The sequence below is a fragment of the Protopterus annectens genome, chromosome 5.part0 (assembly GCF_019279795.1).
Source record: "Protopterus annectens isolate FY-2018-M chromosome 5.part0, PAN1.0, whole genome shotgun sequence".
NCBI lineage: Eukaryota > Metazoa > Chordata > Ceratodontiformes > Protopteridae > Protopterus > Protopterus annectens.
The window spans coordinates 12,848,796-12,875,808 of NC_056735.1; the positions used below are offsets into that span (position 1 = coordinate 12,848,796).

General features: G+C 41.6%; 1 long non-coding RNA gene across 1 annotated transcript; it reads left to right on the forward strand.

Moving 5' to 3' along the window:
- Positions 1-10,581: 10,581 nt before the first annotated feature.
- On the forward strand, positions 10,582-16,190 carry LOC122802010. Its single transcript, XR_006364840.1, has 3 exons — positions 10,582-10,732; positions 13,279-13,440; positions 15,984-16,190. It is a non-coding gene; the product is annotated as an uncharacterized LOC122802010 (long non-coding RNA).
- Positions 16,191-27,013: the final 10,823 nt, after the last annotated feature.

Below are 27,013 nucleotides of genomic sequence, written 5' to 3' on the forward strand. Positions count from 1 at the left end.
TTTACTGATATGGATCAAAACACCAAATCTCAACATTTACAAAGATGACATTGAAAGACCAACTATGCAAACACATCTTTCCCTACCCCAAGAATTGTGCAGTCTGTCATATCTGTTAATCATCTGTTTGGTTGATCAAATTTTGTTGGCTAAACTGATGTTGAGTTAACTAACTTCAGTTGATATCTATATTAGTTTGTGCCTTTTGGCTTTTCCCAGTTAGGGGTCACTACAGCGGAACTCCGGTCCGCTAATGATTGGCAGTAGAGTTTTACGTACTGGCTTGCTGGGCCTAACGCACAACCTTCAACGAAGGAACGCCCATTCCCGCATGTCACTACACAGAAGATGCTCTAACTGAGAATCGAACAGGCAACGTCTAACTCTGAGGCGACAACGCTACCGCAGCACCACCACAGCTCAGTTGATATCTATATATATATATATATATATATCTAAACATATATGGATCTTTCGTACAACAGTCCGAATCCAACTTACCCGAACACACTTTAATGAAAGTGCTTTTACCGAAAAAGCACTTACGTTAAAGCTCGTTAAAAACAAAACATTAAAAAAGCGTTTATGCAGGGGGCAAGCCCCTCTGCACCCCCCCATGAGGGGGACTGTGCCTCCACACCCCCCTACTTTATTATTCTCACTCCGAGATCGCACTACAGTGGGGAAAAGGGAAAAATTCCCTTAACCACACTGTAGTACGATCTCCACAACAGTCACTCCCCCACAACTCCCTCTACCTCCAGGCATACTTATGCGAAAGTGCTTCATCAGTGAAAAGCACTTTTGTGTAAGTATGCACAGCCATTTCAGATTCGGTGAAACGACCGTTCGCTCATTAGTCCCAGTCCCATATATCTATATATATATATATATAATATTAGGGACAGACTCATCCCATTTCCTCCAAAAAGGTCTACAGTTTCTAGCAGTATGGCCTTGATCCTTAATTCCTCTTGTTTTCAAGCAGTAGGTGGCATCATAGAACTATCACTAGTGCTTGGAGAATTCCAAGATGAAGGAATAAACATTGTTCTGAACAGAGAATCTGATGTCAGTGGCACAACAGGCAGCAGATTTGCCTTTGGTGCAGAAAGTTATAGTTTCTGTTCCTACTCCAGGTATATGGATTGCTGGTACTGCAGGGCAGCATAAGGGGGTAGTGGCAGTTCTGCATTCTTTGGATGAGATGCTAGACTGAGGCCCCATCTGCTGAAGCTGGAGGTAGTTCAGGTGGGTTTAAAAGCTCTCATGACAGCTATCAAAAAGAGACGGGGAAGTTCCTTTGGGTATCTGCTGAAAAAAGCTGCTAGCCTAGTGGGACTAACCCGGTCAACAAAGGATAAATAAAATAAAATGAAATTCTAACTACCGCATTGGACAACTGAGGTTTGGATACAGAGATAGAAGAACTTAAGGAAGAAAGGAAAACCCAATGAAGGAAAGGAGATGGGTGAGCTGGAGTGTTGCAAGAGTACTCTGGTAATGTGGTAGAAAAGCAGAATATAGGCACTGAAAGTACAGAGGCACATTCAGCTGATTTAGTAATCAGTTTTAAGAATAATGCTCTATTATCTGTTTGACAAACCCAAAAATATACTTCTTCAAATGCTCAATATTCAATATCTACTAATGCATAGGTATCTTTTATATTGTACTAATTGCCTTTATTTCATATAAATGTAATCTAATTAGTAAATGAATGCCTAATTGTTAATGTATATTACTTAAGGTCTGTTTAAAAATGTTTGTAATAGTTTTTGTACTTACTTTTCTCACTGGCGTTGAGAAAAACAGCTCTTGTACTCACTTTCCTCACTTATCTAGAGGAAAATAGTTTTTTATTCAGGCATGTCCAAGGGTCAGCTCCCAGTGTTCTCCCCTGTCTATCTGATGAATCTGGGCATCTTGAGGCAATGTAGAAATTGCCTCGTACACAGACAACCCTCTCCTCCTACCACCCAACACTACAACCTGTGAGAGATGCACTTATCTAGACAAACTGGAGGTAAAGCTCTCACCAACCAAGACTGAACCCGACAGTCATGAGGAGAAGGTAAACATTTGCACCACACCACGCTCATCACATAGTCTCACTACATCTACACCACCAAAATCCACACATAGAAACTCAAAAACATTCGCAGAGGCTCTCAATAATAATCTGCCTAAGCAACAGAGACCTCCAAAGCAGAAACACAAGCAACCTCCACCCCCCAACACAACCCAAATGACACATAGCCCACAGATTGTGTGCCACTCAAACACAGCCAATAAGGCAAAACAACTTACCCAACACACTAGTCATAGGTGACTCTATAGTCAGGCACACTGATGTCCCACTCACCAGGCTAAACAAGGAGAAGGTTACTGTCAGCTGCCTGTTGGGTGCCAGGATCCGCCACATAACCCACGCACTCAGGTCACTCCACAACAAGTACAAATATGACTCAGTCATTGTCCATGTTGGTGTGAATTACCTGAGACGTACCTCCCTGGACTACATGAAAAGAGAAATTGAAGAGCTCTGCGATCTTGTAGCCCAGGCAGGTATGACCCTAGCCCTGAGTAGCATTCTGCCATTGCCCAGAATGATACCGCAGTACAAAGACAAAATGATTGATTTCAACAATTGACTAAGCTTCTGGTGTCATTCAAAGGGGATCCAGTATCTGTCTGCTTGGGATGACATGGTCGACAGACCACGATGCTTTACCACAGATGGCCTGCACCTGTCGCCCCTAGGATTCCAGATACTGGCTAAGGCTCTTGCTGCCCATATAGTGCCTTTTTTAGGCAGGGTTCAAGTAGCAAATTCACCACCATAACAGGAACAGGTAAGCAAAAACTGAGGGTAATGCTACTCAATGCTAGTAGTCTAAATTTCAAAATGCACTCACTCGAGGCACTCCTTAAAATGGAGATCATCAATACCTGTGCAGTGACTGAGACCTGGTTCAAGGCTCCAGAGAGCACCCCTGCACTACCAGGCTATAACTCATACCACACTTTTCGGCCATCTAACCTGGACCGAAACACCAAAGGTGGGGGTGTGTCCATATTCATTAAGGATATTGCTCTTGCTACCCCCATAGTGCCTTTTTTAGGCAAGGCTCAAAAGACAAACCCACCTCCATAGGTATCACAAGGGATACGAAACTAAGAGTAATGCTACTCAACGCCAGAAGTCTAAGCCTCAAGATGCACGCACTCGAAACTCTCCTTAGCATGGAGAACACTGGTATCTGTGCAGTAACAGAAACCTGGTTCAAGGCTCCCGAGAGCACCCCAGCACTACCAGGTTATACCTCATACCATGCTTTTCGGCCCCAAAACATGGACTGAACCACAAAAGGAGGGGGAGTATCAATATTCGTCAAAGATACCCACACCTCCAGGTTGGTGGCACAGCATGAAGCATCAGAGACTATCCATGTGTAACTAAGTGGGTAAAACTGCCTTCCAGTTTATAGCCTGCTACAGACCACCCTCCCAAACCCAGGAAACCCACTCGGCCTTCCTGAGAACACTGGAAAATATGAAGGTCTCTCCAAACACCATTATATTGGGCGACTTCAACTACCCAAACATAGACTGGGAGCATTACTCTAGCTCCAACACCCTAGCCCAAAGGTTCCTAGAATTTATAAACTCAAATGCTATGGAACAACTTGTTACCACTCCCACAAGAGGGGAAAACATACTGGACTTGATCATCACCAACATGGGGACTCTATGCTCCAGACCAGAAGTGTATCCCTCATTGGTAAGATCAGACCATAAACTAATCTCACTGGATATTCACATCCCGACTCCACCCTCTGCCCTGAAAACCACAGTGAAAAACTTCTCTAATGCAAATTTCACACTCCTCAAAACCGAGGTGGAATCCTTCAAAGCCCCTGGGCCTGTGGAAAATACGGCCCAGATCACAGAATCCTTTATAAATGCATTCTATGAACACCTTCAGGAATGCATGGATCATGCAATCCCAAATAAAACCAAGTCCCAATCCTCCAAAGGCAGACGTCCTGTCTGGTGGACCCCAGCCATAAACAAACTATACAATAGAAGGAGGAAGCTACTACATGATAGAGCAAAATCCCAAAAAGGGAAGGCATCTCTGATCAGTATTAGCAAAAAACTACGGGCACTCATAAAATCGTCTAAGGCTAGCTTCGAGAGAAAAATTGCACAGGACACTAAGGATAATCACAAGGCTTTCTTTAGTTATGTTAGGAACCTGGGTGGGAATTCCCAGATATGCTCAGAATTAGTCCAAAATGACAAAAAATACACCGAACCCACAGACATTGCCAACATCCTAGATGACAGGTTCAGCGCAAACTTCTCCCCTCCCCACCAAAAGGGCAAATATCTGTCCCAGCAGAGTGTTGCCCCCCCCTGACATCTCAGATGCTCAGGTAAGAGCTGCCCTCTCCAAAGCAAAAAACACAGCATCAGTGGGAGCAGACGGTGTCCCGGGCTGCGTCCTATATGAACTCAAAGAAGAGCTAAACCCAAACATAAAACTACTGTTCAATCTCAGCCTTACTACAGGATATGTACCCAAAGAGTGGCGTACAGCAACAGTGGTCCCTCTCCACAAAGGTGGTGCCTCAATGGGTCCTGGAAACTATCGCCCCATAAGCCTGGCTAGCTTGGTCTGCAAAGCTATGGAAAGGATCATCATGGACCTCATAAATAAAGATATTGGGGACCTACAGACACTGGATCCTAGCCTGTTCGGCTTTGTTAAGGGCAGATCCTGCTTCTTAAACCTGGTTGATTTCTTTGAAACAGTCACCAAGGCCATTGACGAGGGGAAGGTGGTCCACACAGCTTACCTGGACCTCGCAAAAGCCTTCGATAAAATACCCCACTCGGGCATTATAGATAAACTCACCAGCTTAAATATAAACCCCTATGTCACTAGATGGGTTGCAAACTGGCTCAAGGACAGAACCCACATGGTTAGAATTGCTGGAGCCATGTCAGACTCCAAACCAGTTACAGGTGGCATCCCACAAGGCTCAGTCCTAGGACCTCTCTTGTTCGGTATATATTTCTCGGAGGTACAGGCCAACACGGAAGGACTGTGGCTGACCAAGTTTGCAGATGACTGCGAACTGGGCACCATAATCAACACTCCAGCCGACACAAGCATCCTCCAAAAGAGCCTCATAGAAACAGACAACTGGTGCCAGAGCCATGGCCTCAAGCTAAATGCCAAAAAGTGTATAGTCATCCCCTTTGGCAAAACAAAGTGCCCACAAATTACCACATAGGTGGTAATCCATTAAGTACAGAAGAAGTAATTAGGGACCTGGGGACCCAAGTTGATAGCAATCTCTCATTTGACAACCACATGGCCAAAGTGGTTAGAAAAACATTTTATATAGCCCACCTAATCATGAAGGGATTCACATCTAGATCAGGGGAGGCCATCGTGCCTCTTTACTCATCCCTCATCAGGCCCATAATTGAGTACAATGCCCCTTTTGGGATGTACCTTACCAGACACCTGCAGCAACTGGAAAGACCCCGAAAGTACCTCACCAAGAGGATCAAAGGGCTCAAACAGATGCCATATGCTGCCCTTGTTAAAGAAACTCCAGCTCTACTCAGTGGCATACCGCCTGCTCAGAGGCGATCTGTGCCTGACATATAAAGCCATGTCCAACCTGGAATTAATGGACATGCTGCACCTCAGAAAATCCAAATCCCATCGAGCTACGCGCTCGAGAGACTTGAACCTCAGCACTGAAATAAATAGGACATGCTGGAGGGACAGATTCATAACCCAGAGGCTCCCTTCACTCTGGAATAAAATCCCAGTCCAGGTTAGGCAGAGTCCCTCATTGACTCTCTTCAAGAGGAATCTTGATGAGTGGATGGGAGATCGTAGGTTTACCCCGGGTATCACTTATGTGTCACTGTTAGACAGAGGTGCAGTATACTAACCTCGAAAAAGGGCATAGCAAAATTAATTTAAAATAAGTGGCGAAAGCCAAACACATTCTGGCTAGGCTTATAAATGCCCTAGGGCAGATAGCCTAGTATGAACCTATATCCACACCTCCAGGCTAGTTTCTCAGCATAATGCATCCGAGGTTATCCAAGAACAACTAACTCTTGGCAAAACTGCAATCCAAATTGTAGCTTGCTACAGATCCCCCACTATGCCCCAGGATTCCCACTCCTCTTGTCTTGATGTACTGGAAAATAGTAGGGTTCAACCAAACACCCTAATAATGGGTGACTTCACCTACCCCACCATTAACTGGGAAAACTACTCATGTACTAACTCCTTAGCGCAATACTTTCTGGAATTCATAAACTCCAATGCCCTAGATCAACTTATCCACACCCCCACCAGGGCAACAATACCCTAGACCTAGTCATTACCAACATGAGTGACCAGTGTTCCACACCTGAAGTCAACTCCTTGTTGGTCAGATCCGACCATAAGCTAATCACCCTTGATATCCACATCCCACCCCCACCCCCCATTAAGGAAACCACAGTAAGAAATTTCTCCAAAGCCAACTTCATGCTTCTTAAGACAGAAGTAGTGAACTTTATGACACCCATGCAGATGGACAATAGAGTTACAACTGCTGAATCATACACAAATGTGCTCTATAAGCACCTACATGAGTGCATGGATCGTGCTATCCCAAACAGAACCAAGACTTTATCCTCCAAAAAAAGGAAGCCAATCTGGTGGTCCCCTGCCATAACCAAACTGTACAACAGAAGGAAGAAACTGTTGCAAAAGAGAATAAAATCCCATGAGTGGAGGAGCTCCCTGGTCAGCCTCAGTAAGAAGCTGAGATCCCTTATAAGATCCTCCAAAGCTAGCTACGAAAATAAAATTGCCACTAATTCCAAGGACAACCACAAAGCATTCTATAGCTATGTCAAGAATCTCAATGGCAACACCCAGATCTGCTCTGAGTTACAGCACAAAGGCATGAAAATTACAGAACCAACTGATATTGCCAACATCCTGGCAGATAGGTTCAGTGCTAACTTTACCCCCCCTCACCCCCTAAAGGGCCCATATCTATACAGGAAGAATGCAGAGTCCCTGTAAAAACAACTATGCAGGTGAAAGCTGCACTCTCTAAAGCCAAAAACACAGCATCCCTGGGACCAGACAATATCCCAGGCTGCGTTTTACACGAACTTAAGAATTAACTGGCTCCCCACTTAAGCACCATGTTCAATAATAGCCTTGCATCAGGCTTTGTGCCCACTGAATGGCGTACAGCAACAGTTATCCCACTCCACAAAGGGGGAGCCACCACTGATCCCGGGAACTATAGATCTATTAGCCTGACGAGCCTGGTCTGCAAAGCCATGGAACGTATCATCATGGAACTCATAAACAAAGACATTGGTAACCTCCAAACTCTGGATCCCACCCTGGTCGGGTTTGTGAAAGGCAGATCATGCCTCCTGAACCTGATCGACTTCTTTGAGGCAGTCACCAAAGCCGTAGATGAGGGTAAAGTGGTTCACACAGCCAATCTTGACCTCACCAAGGCTTTCGACGCCATCCCCCATTCTGGAATTATAGCTAAACTCAATAAACTAGGCATAAATCCCTACGTCACAAGATGGGTTGCCAACTGGCTCACTGACAGAACCCACACTGTAAAAGTTGCAGACTCCAAATCTGACCTCAAACCAGTGACAAGTGGAGTACCACAGGGTTCCGTCTTGGGACCGCTCCTGTTTGGTATCTACTTCTCTGAAGTACAGGCTAACACAGAAGGCCTCTGGCTAATGAAGTTCACAGATGACTGCAAACTAGGAGCCATAGTCAAGTCCCCAAATGATGTGAACATCCTATAGAAGGGCCTCTTTGAGACAGATGCCTGGTGTCAGAGCCATGGCCTCAAGCTCAATGCCAAAAAGTGCAGTGTCATCCCCTTTGGTAAAACTCTGTACCCATAGGTTCATACTAGGCTATCTGCCCTGGGGCAATTATAAGCCTAGCCCAATTCTGTATGGCTTACGCCACCCCTTGATTTGAGTATACTGTGCCCTTTTTAAGGTTTAGTTTACTGTGCCTCTGTCTAATAGTGACACGGGAGTAATCCCTGGGACAAACCTACGATCCCCCATCCACTTATCGAGATTCTTCTTGAAGAGATTCAGTGAGGTGCTCTGCCTCACATGAACTGGAATTCTATTCCAGAGCGAAGGGAGCCTCTGGGTTATGAACCTGTCCCTCCAGCAAGTTCTATTTATTTCTGTGCTGAGGTTCAAGTCCCTCGAGCGTGTGGCTCTAAGGGATTTAGATTTACTGAGGTGGAGCATGTCCATTAATTCTGGATTGACATAGCTTTGTATGTCAGGCATAGATCGCCTCGAAGTAGGCGGTATGCAACTGAGTAGAGCTGGAGTTTTTTTAACCGAGCAGTATATGGCATCTGTTTGAGACCCTTGATCCTCTTGGTGAGATACTTTTGGGGTCTTTCTAATTGCTGCAGGTGTCGGGTAAGGTACATCCCAAAAGGGGCATTGTATTCTATGATGGGCCTGATGAGGGATGAATAAAGAGGCACGATTACCTCTCTTGATCTAGATGTGAAACCCTTCGTGATGAGGTGGGATATGTAGAAGGTCTTTCTAACCACTTTGGCAATGTGGTTTTCAAAGGAGAGATTGCTATCAACTTGGGTCCCCAGGTCCCTAATAACTTTCTCTGTACTTAATGGGTTTCCACCTATGTGGTAATTTGTGGGCACATTGTTTTTGCCAAAGGGTATGACTATACATTTTTTGGCATTTAGCTTTAAACCATGGCGCTGGCACCAGTTATCTGTCTCTGTGAGACCTTTTTGAAGGATGTTTGTGTCAGCTGGAGAGTTGATTATGGCGCCCAGTTTGCAGTCGTCTGCAAACTTGGTGAGCCATAGTCTTCCGAGGTACAGGCAAACGTGGGAGAAGTATATACCGAACAAGAGTGGTCCCAGGACAGAACCCTGTGGGACGCCACTTGTGACCGGTTTCGAGTCTGACATGGCTCCAGCAACTCTCACTCTGTGGGTTCTGTCTTTGAGCCAGTTTGCGACCCATCTTGTGACATAGGGGTTTATATTTAAGCTGGATAGCTTATCTATGATGCCCGAGTGGGGTATTGTGTCAAATGCCTTTGCAAGGTCCAGATAGGCTGTGTGGACTACCTTCCCTTCATCTATGGCTTTGGTGACTGTTTCAAAGAAGTCAACCAGGTTCAAAAGGCAGGATCTGCCCTTGACAAAGCCGAACTGGGTAGGATCTAGTGTCTGTAGGTCCCCAATGTCTTTGTTTATGAGCTCCATGATGATCCTCTCCATAGCCTTGCAGACTAAGCTAGTCAGGCTTATGGGGCGATAGTTTCTAGGGTCCGTAGATGCTCCACCTTTGTGGAGTGGGACCACTGTTGCTGTACGCCATTCTGTGGGCACATATCCTGTAGTGAGGCTGAGATTGTATAGCTGTTTTATTTGAGGGATTAGTTCCTCTTGGAGTTCATGTAGGACGCAACCTGGGACGCCATCTGGTCCCATGGAAGCAGTGTTTTTTGCTTTGGAGAGGGCAGCCTTCACCTGAGCATCTGAGATGTTTGGGAGGCAGCCCTCTTCCGGGATAGATATTTGCTCTTTTGGGGGGGAGGGGGGGAGAAGTTTGCACTGAACCTGTCTGCCAGGATATTGGCGATGTCTGCAGAACAAGTCTGGGAGTTGCATCCCAGGTTTCTAACATAACTGAAAAAAGCCTTATGATTGTCTTTGGTGTCCTGTGCAATTTTTCTCTCGAAGCTGGCCTTGGAGGATTTTATGAAGGATCGTAATTTTTTGCTAGTACTGATCAGAGATGCCTTCCCTATTAGGGATTTTGCTCTATCATGTAGTAGCTTCCTCCTTCTGTTGTACAGTTTATTTATGGCAGGGGTCCACCAGACTGGACGCATGCCTTTGGATGATTGGGTCTTGGTTTTGCTTGGGATAGCATGATCCATGCATTCCTGGAGATGTCCGTAGAATGCATTTATATAGGATTCTGCAGTTTGGGCTGTAGTTTCCACTGGCCCTGGGGCCTTGAAGGATTCCACTTCGGTTTTGAGAAGTGAGAAGTTCGCTTTTGAGAAGTTTTTCACTGTGGTTTTCTGGGCTGGGTGGTAGGGTCGGGATGTGGACATCCAGTGAAATTAATTTATGGTCTGATCTTACCAATGAGGGATATACTTCTGGTGTGGAGCATAGAGTCCCCATGTTGGTAATGATCAGGTCTAGTATGTTGTCCCCTCTTGTGGGAGTGGTGACTAGTTGTTCCATAGCATTTGAGTTTATAATTTCCAGGAATTTTTGGACTAAGGTGCTGGGGCTTGAGTAGTGCTTCCAGTCAATGTTTGGGTAGTTGAAGTCGCCCAATATAATGGTGTTCGGAGAGATCTTCATGTTCTCCAATGTTTTCAGGAAAGCCAAATGGGTTTCCTGACTTTGAGAGGGTGGTCTGTAGGATACTATAAACTGAAAAGCAGTCTTGCCCACTGTTAGTTCTCTCTATCCAAACGTTTCACACTCCTCAACCTTGCATATCCTGAACTAGGAAGCAAATTACACTGCCTGAAGTAAAGGAACCCAGTAATTACTCTCTTACTGCCTCAACTAATCTACCTCAAATCTCTGTACCTTCCAAGAAAGGAAGTCTGAAAGTATGTAATTTTTCCTACAAACCTGACTACTATGTGTTTATAGTAATTAATACTTGCTAGCAGACTAAGATACACTTCCAAACCTAGGTTAGCCAGCAGCCTATCCCCCTCTCTACCATCTGCCGTTTCACTCCCTGTATAGTACTGCCTGCATTTTTTGTGTCTCCCTACAGAGACTTTTTTCTTTCCAGACATATAGGAATCTCTTAGTTATCTTTTTCCTTACACCTCCTTAAGGCCTTCGCCTGCCTAGATCTTTCCCTCTCACTTTTAGAAAACTGTCTGCCTCTCTTACTGCCACCACTATAGCTTTTCTTGGCTCTTCAGACCAGTACACTTATCTCTCCCTCTAGCTAAGCATTTCTCTGACTGATTGTTTTCTCACTTGATGCCAAACACTCATCCTGTCTCTATCTGGTATGTGTTTTATTTCTTGACCCTAACTCTTTTTTTCTGTCTTCTTTGCATTACCTACATCTTTTATCTATCCTATACTTTCTGTCTTGCTCAGTTAACCTTTACATAGAGCACTATCTATATCACTCCTTACTCCTTCCTCTAGCATCACTCTATTTTCCTGATACTTAGTCTAACTTACACTGTAATCAGTCTTGCCCCACCTACTCTACCTGCATATACTAGTAATCCCCTCCCCCTTACCTGCAATTGATCCCACTCCCCTCCCTCCTCACTTCATGACCTCACATCCCTTTTAGCCCCTTATATACTGTTGCCCTTCGTGGCGCCATCCCTTAGTATCGGCATCTTCCCTTGGCTGCTGTACACCCGGTTTTAGTGAACTACTGCTGTGAGTATAAATGTGACTGTCTTTTTTCTTTGATTGTATTAATTGTTTCACTCTGGAGCAAATGAAATGTATCCTGAACTGTAGTTCCAACAAACTTGTTGTGTTAAGATTACTGATCTCCTGCTAAATACCTGGTAGTTGATGTAACTGTTTCTACTGCGTTTATAAATCATTAGCGTACATTCTCAACTGCATTAACAGCACGGAGTCTTGTACAGCAAGTAATACTACTCCAGATATTTACCACATAGTTAAACCCTAATACTGTTAGCATTAGCTGCTAAATTAAGTGTTATTGCTATTTTCTAGCGTGCTGGGTCTAGCGACCTTACTCTTGAGTTATTTACTGTTTTTTACTTGTGATTTCAGCCCTATTTTAATAAGCCGCTTACCTTATAGTGAATAGACCTACAAACTAACATGTAACAGCTGCCCAGGAAAGCGGTTATAGTTTTAAATATATACCTGATGTTACAAGTGACTGTAATATACTTTTATGGCTGCTGCGTATTGCGTGTGCACTACTTAGAACCACAGTATATTTTTTGCTCTACTCGTCAAGCGTGGAGTTACTAGCGGTTTTGGGTTATGCAGGTAGTATCTCGTAGTTAAACTTTCATGCTTAATTGTACTACACTCCTTAGGAAAGGTGATGTTTGGTCTCTATTTTAGGCTTAATTGGGTCTAGGAATTTTAAAATATTCCACCTAATGGTTTTATGCGTAGCCTTTGGCGGCTATTGAGTTACTTTTTTTCCTTCTCCCCAAGGAAGGCTTAGGAAAACAAGGTACCCCTTGCAATTTAAGATTTAGGAATTGTACTTAGACTTATTGTAGCTGGCTAGATCTAGCGACCTTTATATTTCATACCTAGTAAATGATTTAATTGAGTTAAGCGTTTTAGAGTTTAGAGCTCCCCTAGCTGGAGGATTATTCCATATGTAATTATCACTGTGTATTCCAGCGTTTCAGGTTGATTTCATGGTCATAGTTACGAGTGCTTAGCACATCTTGGAATAAGGAATTACCCTGCACACTTGGCATCCAGAATATATGGGCTTATATTGATTTTTTTTGTAGAATTAACTATCCCTGGTCTATGGCGTTTTGGACCCATCCAAAGTCTGCTGCATTTGGCGACTATCTTTTTTCCCGCCCAATTAATGCGCAGTACTCTTAAAACACCTCGTATGTGATGGTTTAACAGTTAATTGATAGCATTGTCTAACCACATCAGAAAAACAGCTGTTAGAAACAGCATTTATACTTGTATTTTACAGTACCGTTTTGATAAGAATTGCCAAACTTTAAACCTGCACGGTCTCTGCTTGTTTATCTGTATGCTATTATGTACTGGGCAATGCGACCTGACTGCAGATAATATTTGTGTGTTCCACTGATTTTTTTTCTGCAATTAGTTGAACCACTGTTTCTTTTGGACTTTTTACTTTGGATTTCCAACTGTTCAACTGTAAATAGGCTCATACTGTTTTACTTTATTGTTGTTTATGGCAACCCAAGGCATAGTATGGTTTCTCTAGTGTTCCTACTAAGATTTCTTGTTGTATTTCGGAGGACCTTGTTACTACAGCAAATTATTCCCAGCCTGTTACGGTATGATATCTGTATATACTTGATTAAGGTGTCTACATTGATATTATTTGTTTTGCTTATTGCCTAACACTTCCCTGCTTTTTCTTTTTGTTTTTCTAAATGAATGATTTTTATTTTCACTACAGCTCCTTCTCTCTATCCAAACGTTTCACACTCCTCAACCTTGCATATCCTGAACTAGGAAGCAAATTACACTGCCTGAAGTAAAGGAACCCAGTAATTACTCTCTTACTGCCTCAACTAATCTACCTCAAATCTCTGTACCTTCCAAGAAAGGAAGTCTGAAAGTATGTAATTTTTCCTACAAACCTGACTACTATGTGTTTATAGTAATTAATACTTGCTAGCAGACTAAGATACACTTCCAAACCTAGGTTAGCCAGCAGCCTATCCCCTCTCTACCATCTGCCGTTTCACTCCTGTATAGTACTGCCTGCATTTTTGTGTCTCCCTACAGAGACTTTTTCTTTCCAGACATATAGGAATCTCTTAGTTATCTTTTCCTTACACCTCCTTAAGGCCTTTAAGCCCTGCCTAGATCTTTCCCCTCTCACTTTTAGAAAACTGTCTGCCTCTCTTACTGCCACCACTATAGCTTTTCTTGGCTCTTCAGACCAGTACACTTATCTCTCCCTCTAGCTAAGCATTTCTCTGACTGATTGTTTTCTCACTTGATGCCAAACACTCATCCTGTCTCTATCTGGTATGAGTTTTATTTCTTGACCCTAACTCTTTTTTCTGTCTTCTTTGCATTACCTACATCTTTTATCTATCCTATACTTTCTGTCTTGCTCAGTTAACCTTTACATAGAGCACTATCTATATCACTCCTTACTCCTTCCTCTAGCATCACTCTATTTTCCTGATACTTAGTCTAACTTACACTGTAATCAGTCTTGCCCCACCTACTCTACCTGCATATACTAGTAATCGCCTGCCCCTTACCTGCAATTGATCCCACTCCCCTCCCTCCTCACTTCATGACCTCACATCCCTTTTAGCCCCTTATATACTGTTGCCCTTCGTGGCGCCATCCCTTAGTATCGGCATCTTCCCTTGGCTGCTGTACACCCCGGGTTTTAGTGAACTACTGCTGTGAGTATAAATGTGACTGTCTTTTTTCTTTGATTGTATTAATTGTTTCACTCTGGAGCAAATGAAATGTATCCTGAACTGTAGTTCCAACAAACTTGTTGTGTTAAGATTACTGATCTCCTGCTAAATACCTGGTAGTTGATGTAACTGTTTCTACTGCTTATAAATCATTAGCGTACATTCTCAACTGCATTAACAGCACGGAGTCTTGTACAGCAAGTAATACTACTCCAGATATTTACCACATAGTTAAACCCTAATACTGTTAGCATTAGCTGCTAAATTAAGTGTTATTGCTATTTTCTAGCGTGCTGGGTCTAGCGACCTTACTCTTGAGTTATTTACTGTTTTTTACTTGTGATTTCAGCCCTATTTTAATAAGCCGGCTTACCTTATAGTGAATAGACCTACAAACTAACATGTAACAGCTGCCCAGGAAAGCGGTTATAGTTTTAAATATATACCTGATGTTACAAGTGACTGTAATATACTTTTATGGCTGCTGCGTATTGCGTGTGCACTACTTAGAACCACGAGTATATTTTTTTGCTCTACTGCGTCAACCGCGTGGAGTTACTAGCGGTTTTTTGGGTTATGCAGGTAGTATCTCGTAGTTAAACTTTCATGCTTAATTGTACTACACTCCTTAGGAAAGGTGATGTTTGGTCTCTATTTTAGGCTTAATTGGGTCTAGGAATTTTAAAATATTCCACCTAATGGTTTTATGCGTAGCCTTTGGCTGCTATTGAGTTACTTTTTTCCTTCTCCCAAGGAAGGCTTAGGAAAACAAGGTACCCCTTGCAATTTAAGATTTAGGAATTGTACTTAGACTTATTGTAGCTGGCTAGATCTAGCGACCTTTATATTTCATACCTAGTAAATGATTTAATTGAGTTAAGCGTTTTAGAGTTTAGAGCTCCCCTAGCTGGAGGATTATTCCATATGTAATTATCACTGTGTATTCCAGCGTTTCAGGTTGATTTCATGGTCATAGTTACGAGTGCTTAGCACATCTTGGAATAAGGAATTACCCTGCACACTTGGCATCCAGAATATATGGGCTTATATTGATTTTTTTTGTAGAATTAACTATCCCTGGTCTATATGCTTTGGACCCATCCAAAGTCTGCTGCATTTGGCGACTATCTTTTTCCGCCCAATTAATCGCAGTACTCTTAAAACACCTCGTATGTGATGGTTTAACAGTTAATTGATAGCATTGTCTAACCACATCAGAAAAACAGCTGTTAGAAACAGCATTTATACTTGTATTTTACAGTACCGTTTGATAAGAATTGCCAAACTTTAAACCTGCACGGTCTCTGCTTGTTTATCTGTATGCTATTATGTACTGGGCAATGCGACCTGACTGCAGATAATATTTGTGTGTTCCACTGATTTTTTTTCTGCAATTAGTTGAACCACTGTTTCTTTTGGACTTTTTACTTTGGATTTCCAACTGTTCAACTGTAAATAGGCTCATACTGTTTTACTTTATTGTTGTTTATGGCAACCCAAGGCATAGTATGGTTTCTCTAGTGTTCCTACTAAGATTTCTTGTTGTATTTCGGAGGACCTTGTTACTACAGCAAATTATTCCCAGCCTGTTACGGTATGATATCTGTATATACTTGATTAAGGTGTCTACATTGATATTATTTGTTTTGCTTATTGCCTAACACTTCCCTGCTTTTTCTTTTGTTTTCTAAATGAATGATTTTTATTTTCACTACAGCTCCTTCTCTCTATCCAAACGTTTCACACTCCTCAACCTTGCATATCCTGAACTAGGAAGCAAATTACACTGCCTGAAGTAAAGGAACCCAGTAATTACTCTCTTACTGCCTCAACTAATCTACCTCAAATCTCTGTACCTTCCAAGAAAGGAAGTCTGAAAGTATGTAATTTTTCCTACAAACCTGACTACTATGTGTTTATAGTAATTAATACTTGCTAGCAGACTAAGATACACTTCCAAACCTAGGTTAGCCAGCAGCCTATCCCCTCTCTACCATCTGCCGCTTTCACTCCTGTATAGTACTGCCTGCATTTTTTGTGTCTCCCTACAGAGACTTTTTTCTTTCCAGACATATAGGAATCTCTTAGTTATCTTTTTCCTTACACCTCCTTAAGGCCTTTCGCCCTGCCTAGATCTTTCCCCTCTCACTTTTAGAAAACTGTCTGCCTCTCTTACTGCCACCACTATAGCTTTTTCTTGGCTCTTCAGACCAGTACACTTATCTCTCCCTCTAGCTAAGCATTTCTCTGACTGATTGTTTTCTCACTTGATGCCAAACACTCATCCTGTCTCTATCTGGTATGTGTTTTATTTCTTGACCCTAACTCTTTTTTTCTGTCTTCTTTGCATTACCTACATCTTTTATCTATCCTATACTTTCTGTCTTGCTCAGTTAACCTTTACATAGAGCACTATCTATATCACTCCTTACTCCTTCCTCTAGCATCACTCTATTTTCCTGATACTTAGTCTAACTTACACTGTAATCAGTCTTGCCCCACCTACTCTACCTGCATATACTAGTAATCCCCTCCCCCTTACCTGCAATTGATCCCACTCCCCTCCCTCCTCACTTCATGACCTCACATCCCTTTTAGCCCCTTATATACTGTTGCCCTTCGTGCCATCCCTTAGTATCGGCATCTTCCCTTGGCTGCTGTACACCCCGGTTTTAGTGAACTACTGCTGTGAGTATAAATGTGACTGTCTTTTTTCTTTGATTGTATTAATTGTTTCACTCTGGAGCAAATGAAATGTATCCTGAACTGTAGTTCCAACAAACTTGTTGTGTTAAGATTACTGATCTCCTGCTAAATACCTGGTAGTTGATGTAACTGTTTCTACTCGCTTATAAATCATTAGCGTACATTCTCAACTGCATTAACAGCACGGAGTCTTGTACAGCAAGTAATACTACTCCAGATATTTACCACATAGTTAAACCCTAATACTGTTAGCATTAGCTGCTAAATTAAGTGTTATTGCTATTTTCTAGCGTGCTGGGTCTAGCGACCTTACTCTTGAGTTATTTACTGTTTTTTACTTGTGATTTCAGCCCTATTTTAATAAGCCGGCTTACCTTATAGTGAATAGACCTACAAACTAACATGTAACAGCTGCCCAGGAAAGCGGTTATAGTTTTAAATATATACCTGATGTTACAAGTGACTGTAATATACTTTTATGGCTGCTGCGTATTGCGTGTGCACTACTTAGAACCACGAGTATATTTTTTTGCTCTACTGCGTCAACCGCGTGGAGTTACTAGCGGTTTTTTGGGTTATGCAGGTAGTATCTCGTAGTTAAACTTTCATGCTTAATTGTACTACACTCCTTAGGAAAGGTGATGTTTGGTCTCTATTTTAGGCTTAATTGGGTCTAGGAATTTTAAAATATTCCACCTAATGGTTTTGTACGTGTAGCCTTTGGCGGCTATTGAGTTACTTTTTTTCCTTCTCCCCAAGGAAGGCTTAGGAAAACAAGGTACCCCTTGCAATTTAAGATTTAGGAATTGTACTTAGACTTATTGTAGCTGGCTAGATCTAGCGACCTTTATATTTCATACCTAGTAAATGATTTAATTGAGTTAAGCGTTTTAGAGTTTAGAGCTCCCCTAGCTGGAGGATTATTCCATATGTAATTATCACTGTGTATTCCAGCGTTTCAGGTTGATTTCATGGTCATAGTTACGAGTGCTTAGCACATCTTGGAATAAGGAATTACCCTGCACACTTGGCATCCAGAATATATGGGCTTATATTGATTTTTTTTGTAGAATTAACTATCCCTGGTCTATGGCGTTTTGGACCCATCCAAAGTCTGCTGCATTTGGCGACTATCTTTTTTCCCGCCCAATTAATGCGCAGTACTCTTAAAACACCTCGTATGTGATGGTTTAACAGTTAATTGATAGCATTGTCTAACCACATCAGAAAACAGCTGTTAGAAACAGCATTTATACTTGTATTTTACAGTACCGCTTTTGATAAGAATTGCCAAACTTTAAACCTGCACGGTCTCTGCTTGTTTATCTGTATGCTATTATGTACTGGGCAATGCGACCTGACTGCAGATAATATTTGTGTGTTCCACTGATTTTTTTTCTGCAATTAGTTGAACCACTGTTTCTTTTGGACTTTTTACTTTGGATTTCCAACTGTTCAACTGTAAATAGGCTCATACTGTTTTACTTTATTGTTGTTTATGGCAACCCAAGGCATAGTATGGTTTCTCTAGTGTTCCTACTAAGATTTCTTGTTGTATTTCGAGGACCTTGTTACTACAGCAAATTATTCCCAGCCTGTTACGGTATGATATCTGTATATACTTGATTAAGGTGTCTACATTGATATTATTTGTTTTGCTTATTGCCTAACACTTCCCTGCTTTTTCTTTTGTTTTTCTAAATGAATGATTTTTATTTTCACTACAGCTCCTTCTCTCTATCCAAACGCTTTCACACTCCTCAACCTTGCATATCCTGAACTAGGAAGCAAATTACACTGCCTGAAGTAAAGGAACCCAGTAATTACTCTCTTACTGCCTCAACTAATCTACCTCAAATCTCTGTACCTTCCAAGAAAGGAAGTCTGAAAGTATGTAATTTTTCCTACAAACCTGACTACTATGTGTTTATAGTAATTAATACTTGCTAGCAGACTAAGATACACTTCCAAACCTAGGTTAGCCAGCAGCCTATCGACCTAGCTACCAACTCCCGCTTCACTCCCTGTATAGTACTGCCTGCATTTTTTGTGTCTCCCTACAGAGACTTTTTTCTTTCCAGACATATAGGAATCTCTTAGTTATCTTTTTCCTTACACCTCCTTAAGGCCTTTCGCCCTGCCTAGATCTTTCCCCTCTCACTTTTAGAAAACTGTCTGCCTCTCTTACTGCCACCACTATAGCTTTTTCTTGGCTCTTCAGACCAGTACACTTATCTCTCCCTCTAGCTAAGCATTTCTCTGACTGATTGTTTTCTCACTTGATGCCAAACACTCATCCTGTCTCTATCTGGTATGTGTTTTATTTCTTGACCCTAACTCTTTTTTTCTGTCTTCTTTGCATTACCTACATCTTTTATCTATCCTATACTTTCTGTCTTGCTCAGTTAACCTTTACATAGAGCACTATCTATATCACTCCTTACTCCTTCCTCTAGCATCACTCTATTTTCCTGATACTTAGTCTAACTTACACTGTAATCAGTCTTGCCCCACCTACTCTACCTGCATATACTAGTAATCCCCTCCCCCTTACCTGCAATTGATCCCACTCCCCTCCCTCCTCACTTCATGACCTCACATCCCTTTTAGCCCCTTATATACTGTTGCCCTTCGTGGCGCCATCCCTTAGTATCGGCATCTTCCCTTGGCTGCTGTACACCCCGGGTTTTAGTGAACTACTGCTGTGAGTATAAATGTGACTGTCTTTTTTCTTTGATTGTATTAATTGTTTCACTCTGGAGCAAATGAAATGTATCCTGAACTGTAGTTCCAACAAACTTGTTGTGTTAAGATTACTGATCTCCTGCTAAATACCTGGTAGTTGATGTAACTGTTTCTACTGCGTTTATAAATCATTAGCGTACATTCTCAACTGCATTAACAGCACGGAGTCTTGTACAGCAAGTAATACTACTCCAGATATTTACCACATAGTTAAACCCTAATACTGTTAGCATTAGCTGCTAAATTAAGTGTTATTGCTATTTTCTAGCGTGCTGGGTCTAGCGACCTTACTCTTGAGTTATTTACTGTTTTTTACTTGTGATTTCAGCCCTATTTTAATAAGCCGCTTACCTTATAGTGAATAGACCTACAAACTAACATGTAACAGCTGCCCAGGAAAGCGGTTATAGTTTTAAATATATACCTGATGTTACAAGTGACTGTAATATACTTTTATGGCTGCTGCGTATTGCGTGTGCACTACTTAGAACCACGAGTATATTTTTTTGCTCTACTGCGTCAACCGTGGAGTTACTAGCGTTTTTGGGTTATGCAGGTAGTATCTCGTAGTTAAACTTTCATGCTTAATTGTACTACACTCCTTAGGAAAGGTGATGTTTGGTCTCTATTTTAGGCTTAATTGGGTCTAGGAATTTTAAAATATTCCACCTAATGGTTTTGTACGTGTAGCCTTTGGCGGCTATTGAGTTACTTTTTTCCTTCTCCCAAGGAAGGCTTAGGAAAACAAGGTACCCCTTGCAATTTAAGATTTAGGAATTGTACTTAGACTTATTGTAGCTGGCTAGATCTAGCGACCTTTATATTTCATACCTAGTAAATGATTTAATTGAGTTAAGCGCTTTTAGAGTTTAGAGCTCCCCTAGCTGGAGGATTATTCCATATGTAATTATCACTGTGTATTCCAGCGTTTCAGGTTGATTTCATGGTCATAGTTACGAGTGCTTAGCACATCTTGGAATAAGGAATTACCCTGCACACTTGGCATCCAGAATATATGGGCTTATATTGATTTTTTTTGTAGAATTAACTATCCCTGGTCTATGGCGTTTTGGACCCATCCAAAGTCTGCTGCATTTGGCGACTATCTTTTTCCCCCAATTAATGCGCAGTACTCTTAAAACACCTCGTATGTGATGGTTTAACAGTTAATTGATAGCATTGTCTAACCACATCAGAAAAACAGCTGTTAGAAACAGCATTTATACTTGTATTTTACAGTACCGTTTTGATAAGAATTGCCAAACTTTAAACCTGCACGGTCTCTGCTTGTTTATCTGTATGCTATTATGTACTGGGCAATGCGACCTGACTGCAGATAATATTTGTGTGTTCCACTGATTTTTTTTCTGCAATTAGTTGAACCACTGTTTCTTTTGGACTTTTTACTTTGGATTTCCAACTGTTCAACTGTAAATAGGCTCATACTGTTTTACTTTATTGTTGTTTATGGCAACCCAAGGCATAGTATGGTTTCTCTAGTGTTCCTACTAAGATTTCTTGTTGTATTTCGGAGGACCTTGTTACTACAGCAAATTATTCCCAGCCTGTTACGGTATGATATCTGTATATACTTGATTAAGGTGTCTACATTGATATTATTTGTTTTGCTTATTGCCTAACACTTCCCTGCTTTTTCTTTTTGTTTTTCTAAATGAATGATTTTTATTTTCACTACAGCTCCTTCTCTCTATCCAAACGTTTCACACTCCTCAACCTTGCATATCCTGAACTAGGAAGCAAATTACACTGCCTGAAGTAAAGGAACCCAGTAATTACTCTCTTACTGCCTCAACTAATCTACCTCAAATCTCTGTACCTTCCAAGAAAGGAAGTCTGAAAGTATGTAATTTTTCCTACAAACCTGACTACTATGTGTTTATAGTAATTAATACTTGCTAGCAGACTAAGATACACTTCCAAACCTAGGTTAGCCAGCAGCCTATCCCCCTCTCTACCATCTGCCGTTTCACTCCCTGTATAGTACTGCCTGCATTTTTTGTGTCTCCCTACAGAGACTTTTTTCTTTCCAGACATATAGGAATCTCTTAGTTATCTTTTTCCTTACACCTCCTTAAGGCCTTTCGCCCTGCCTAGATCTTTCCCCTCTCACTTTTAGAAAACTGTCTGCCTCTCTTACTGCCACCACTATAGCTTTTTCTTGGCTCTTCAGACCAGTACACTTATCTCTCCCTCTAGCTAAGCATTTCTCTGACTGATTGTTTTCTCACTTGATGCCAAACACTCATCTTGTCTCTACCGCTCTGCCTCTCAAGTGGCTCACTCCGCTCCCCTACCCTACCCCCAAATCCCACCCACCCCCAGTGCACTCAACCTTATACTTCCCTAACCACACCCTCAGCCCTAATCTACCAATTACCTCTCTTCGCAAACTTCATAACAATTAACACACCTGTTCACCATTTTACTTAGCCTTACCTTCCACACCCACTCTTACCTATTTTCCCTAAGCACTCCACATATCATGACTACACTTTAAATTGTCTTTTTCTTTATTTTTAGCCAAACCTCCTACACCTCTAACTATGTATAATCATCATCAACCTTTTTTCCCCAACATTCTTTTCTTATCCATTGGGCTCACCTTATTACTTACAACTCATTGCCTTACTTCCTATGAATTCTCATCCTTTGCTACATTTTATCATCTCCCAAGACAGACTCACCCTTTCTCTACTAGCACCTCTCTTACACACTGTAACATAACATCCTATTCATCCTTCATTCTACCACAGTTTCATAGACTAACCCATATTAAATACCTACAAATAAAAAAAGGACAGCTCTCTCTTTATAAATTGTTTAAACTATCACTTAACCCTCAAATCTGCTTACTTCTTCACGGTGACATTCACCCAAACCCTGGTCCTAATCTCACCATCCCAAATACTCTATTAGCCCCTACTTCCACTCCCTAAATGTCCTAAAAGCCCATACTCTCTACTTATAGGTCAACTCAATATAAGAAGTGTTAATAACAAAATAACCCAACTACATGCCCTATTAGACATCTATTCCTTTGACATCTTATGCCTTACTGAAACATGGCTTAAACCTACAACAAAGATAATGACATTGTCCCACCAGGCTATAACATTCTCAGACTAGACCGTATAAATAAAAGGGAGGTGGAGTAGCAATATTGTTCAAATCTGAACTGAACATTACATCATTAGAGATGCAACCTCCTCCTCCTAATAACTCTGAAATCTTAACCTCAAAGCTCCAAATTAATGCAAAAAAATCTATATACATTATCTGCTCTTACATCCCCCCTGGGAACAATATTAGTACTCTCGAAAATACCCTAAACTGGCTTTCAATATCCCTGCCACAAGAAACCATACTCCTTGGTGACTTTAATATTGATTGGAATAGCTGTACATCTCCCACTCCCACTACACATATAAACCTCTTTGGCTTCCACCAAACCATTACCTTCCCAACCAGGATCCACAAACCTAACAAAACAAACTACCTTAGATTGGATTCTAGTAAATAAGGACCCCCATCTTTATCAAACAGGTATACTCCTGACAACATTAGTGACCATTCTCTTACCTACATCACTAGGCAAAGACTAACATTCATAATCCAATAGCTTTTAGAACGACCAGAAACAAAAAAATTCAACCCAAGTAATTTTCAAGCTGAGCTTAAAGCTTGCAACTGGTCACCCCTAAAATACCTACCTCTTGACAAAGCCATTTCACACTTTAACTAAACATTCTTGCAGATCCTTGAGCAACATGCTCCCACCTGTACTGTCAGAACAAAAATAAACCAGCCCCTGGCTATCTAAGGACACAAGGCTAAACATACAACTAAGGAACAAATTCTGGTCGAAATGGAGAAAAACTAAAACCCAATAGATCACCTAAACTTTAGACAAATTCGTAATTCCACAAAAAATCCATAATCCTTGACAAAAACTTCTACCTCAAATTCCAACAAAACCAACAAAATAATCCAAAAGTTTTGGTCAGGTATCAACAAATTACTCCACCCAGGACAGTCCAAAACACCTACCCTCAAACCTAACCCAAACCTCCCCAGCCACATAGCCAACACCTTTAATAATTATTTCTCTGAAACAGTCCAAGCACTAGCAACCACCTTACCACCTTCCTCCACCACTACATTTCCCTCACCAACCAAATTACCCCAGCCTTTTAACCTTCAACCTGTACCAACATCTTTGATACACTCCTTGCTTCTTAAACTAAAACCATGTACACCATCAGCTGACCTGCTACCAGTTGAATTCCTGCAAGTCCAGCTGGTGCACTTGCCTACCCTATTTCTATCCTAATAAACAGAACCATCTCTGAATCTTATGTCCCATCTATCTGGAAAATCTCCCATATCATCCCTCTGCATAAGGGAGGTACCTCAAATGAATTATCTAACTTTCCAATAGCCCTTCTCTCCCCATTGCAAAGATTATGGAGAGATGCATCCATCGGCAATTACTTCAGTATCTCCTACAAAACAACCTTCTAGTTGACTGCCAACATGGTTTCAGGCCTCACCACAGTACCACAACAGCTCTTCTATCCTTTACAGATAGCATTAATAAAAACAAGAATACTAACCTACTATCTTCTGCTCTTTTTATAGATCTCTCAAAGGCCTTTGATATGGTTAACCACCAAATACTATTAAATATACTTGAATCACTTTCCCTTGATCAGCAACTAGTAAAATGGTTCCAATCCTACCTTGAAAACAGGAAACAAGCAGTCCTCTGGGAAAACAATCTATCTTCTCAGCTCCCTATCACCCTTGGAGTCCCTCAAGGATCTATTCTTGGACCTCTCCTTTTCACAATTTTCATTAATGATCTAAAAACCTTCCTTCCACAAACTACATGCATACAATATGCTGACGATTCAACTCTGGTATGTGCCGCATCATCCCCTGCTGAATTACAGGCTAACACACAAACTGTCTTTACTTTAGTGGAAAACTGGTTCCATCAACGTTGTCTCCTCCTGAACCCTAAAAAAACTAAATTACTTCTATTTACTCCCACACAGAAATCCTCTATCAATCTCACAGTAAAATCAAAATGGCACAGAAATAGCACCTGAAACCACCACCAAACTCCTCGGTGTATTAATAGATAACCATCTTACCTTCGACTCACATATTAACGCTACTATTAAATCAGTAAATAGAAAACTGGGATTCCTCTACAGAATCAGACCATTCCTTACAGAATCAGCAAAGATCTCTATTTCCCAAACCCACCTTATTTCCACCCTACTCTATGCCTCACCTATATATACCAACCTATCCAGAACTAATCTAAATAAGCTAGCAACCACCTACAACAACATAGCTAAATTTGCCACTGGTACCCCTTCCGTACTCACCACTGCCTTAACCTTAGACATCTCGGATGGCTGGAAGTACAAAACCAACTAGTTTACCAGCAACTTATTTTTATTCACAAGATTTTACATCATCCTTCAAACACTCCCATACTATGTAACCTAGTAAATTCTTATAAAAACCTTCCTACCCTAAGATCAGCTAAAAAACTACAAGTAGCCACTACCAAATCCTTTAACAAAGCTGGAGACTGCCTATTCTCAAATGCAGTTGGCAATTCCTGGAACAAACTTCCAACTGAGATCACATCCCTTACTTCCACCAACCTTTTCAAGAATCAGCTGAAAACTTCATGAAAACCAAATGGCTTTGCCCTGCTCTCAGCCTGACTGATACTTATTTTCTCCTCTTTCTAACTCTAACTCTCAAACTTGATTTCTTTTACTGAAACTCCTCTACCTTCTTTATATGGCAAGTTTAAATACTTCTTGCTCTCTTTTTTTTGTATCTCCCCATTATGACTTTCTGTATATTTTTTTGCTTACTGAAACTGAACTAGAACTTTTTCTTTTTTGGCTGTTAAAAAAACTAAAAAATTATTACTTGTACTATTTTGTATAAATGTTTCTTTGTTTCTGTCCTTGTTATTGTCTCGGAGCTTTTCTCCTCGGGCCTCTACTGAAAATGGACATATATCCAGTTAGACTAGCCCGGTCAACAAATGTAAAATAAATAAATAAATAAATAGTTGCACATGGATGGTCTCCGATACTTCGTGCAATGCCACTAACCTGGAGGTGTGGATATCCTTGTTAAATATGGAAACTCCCCCTCCTTTTGTGGTTCGGTCCGGGTTTTGGGGCCGAAAAGCATGATATGAGGTATAGCCTGGTAGTGCTGGGGTGCTCTCTGGAGCCTTGAACTAGGTTTCTGTCACTGCACAGATATCGATGTTCTCCATACATAGGAGAGCTTCGAGTGCGTGCATCTTGAGGTTAAGACTTCTGGCATTTAGCAGCATTACCCTTAGTTTCTTGTTCCTTGTGCTGTCTATGAGGGTGGGTTTGACTTTTGAGCCTTGCCTAAAAAGGCACTATGGGGGTGGCAAGAGCCTTTGCCAATATCCGAAAGCCCAGTGGTGACAGGTGCAAGCCGTCCCTAAGCGAAACGGGCTTGTCGAGCATGTCATCCCAGGCTGACAGACACTGGATCCCCTTTGAATGTCACCAAAATTTTAGCCAATTGTTAAAATCGATCATTTTGTCTTTGTACTGTGGCATCATTCTAGGTGAGGGTACGATGCTGCTCAAGGTCAGGGTCATACCAGCCTGGGCTACATGATCAGAGAGCTCCTCTATGTCTCTTTTCATGTAGTCCAGGGAGGTACGTCTCAGGTCATTCACACCAGCATGTACAATGACTGAGTCATATTTGTATTTGCTTTGGAGTGATCTGAGTGCTTGCGTTATGTGGCGGATCCTAGCCCGACCGGCAGCTCACTGTGACCTTCTCTTTATTCAGCCTGGTGGCGGGACATCAGTGTGTCTGACAATAGAGTCACCTATAACAAGAGTATCAGGTGTGTTATTCAGCCTTAAGGGTTGTGGCTGCTTGGCACACTGACTTTGTGGGTTATGTGTTGTGTGTGTTTTGTTTTGAGGTAGCTTGCTTGGATGTCTGCTTTGGAGGTCTCTGTTGCTTAGGTAGATTTTTATTTAGAGCCTCGAGTATGTTTTGTGTATTTATGTGTTTGGTTCTGATGTGGTGGGACTATGTGATACTGGAATTGTGTTGTGTGAGGTTACCTTCTCCTCCTGACTGGTTACACCAGTTTTGAGATGAGAGAGCTCAGCCTCAGTTTGGCTAAATAGTTGCATCTCTCACATATATTTGAACCTGTTTGGAGGAGGAGAGGGTCCT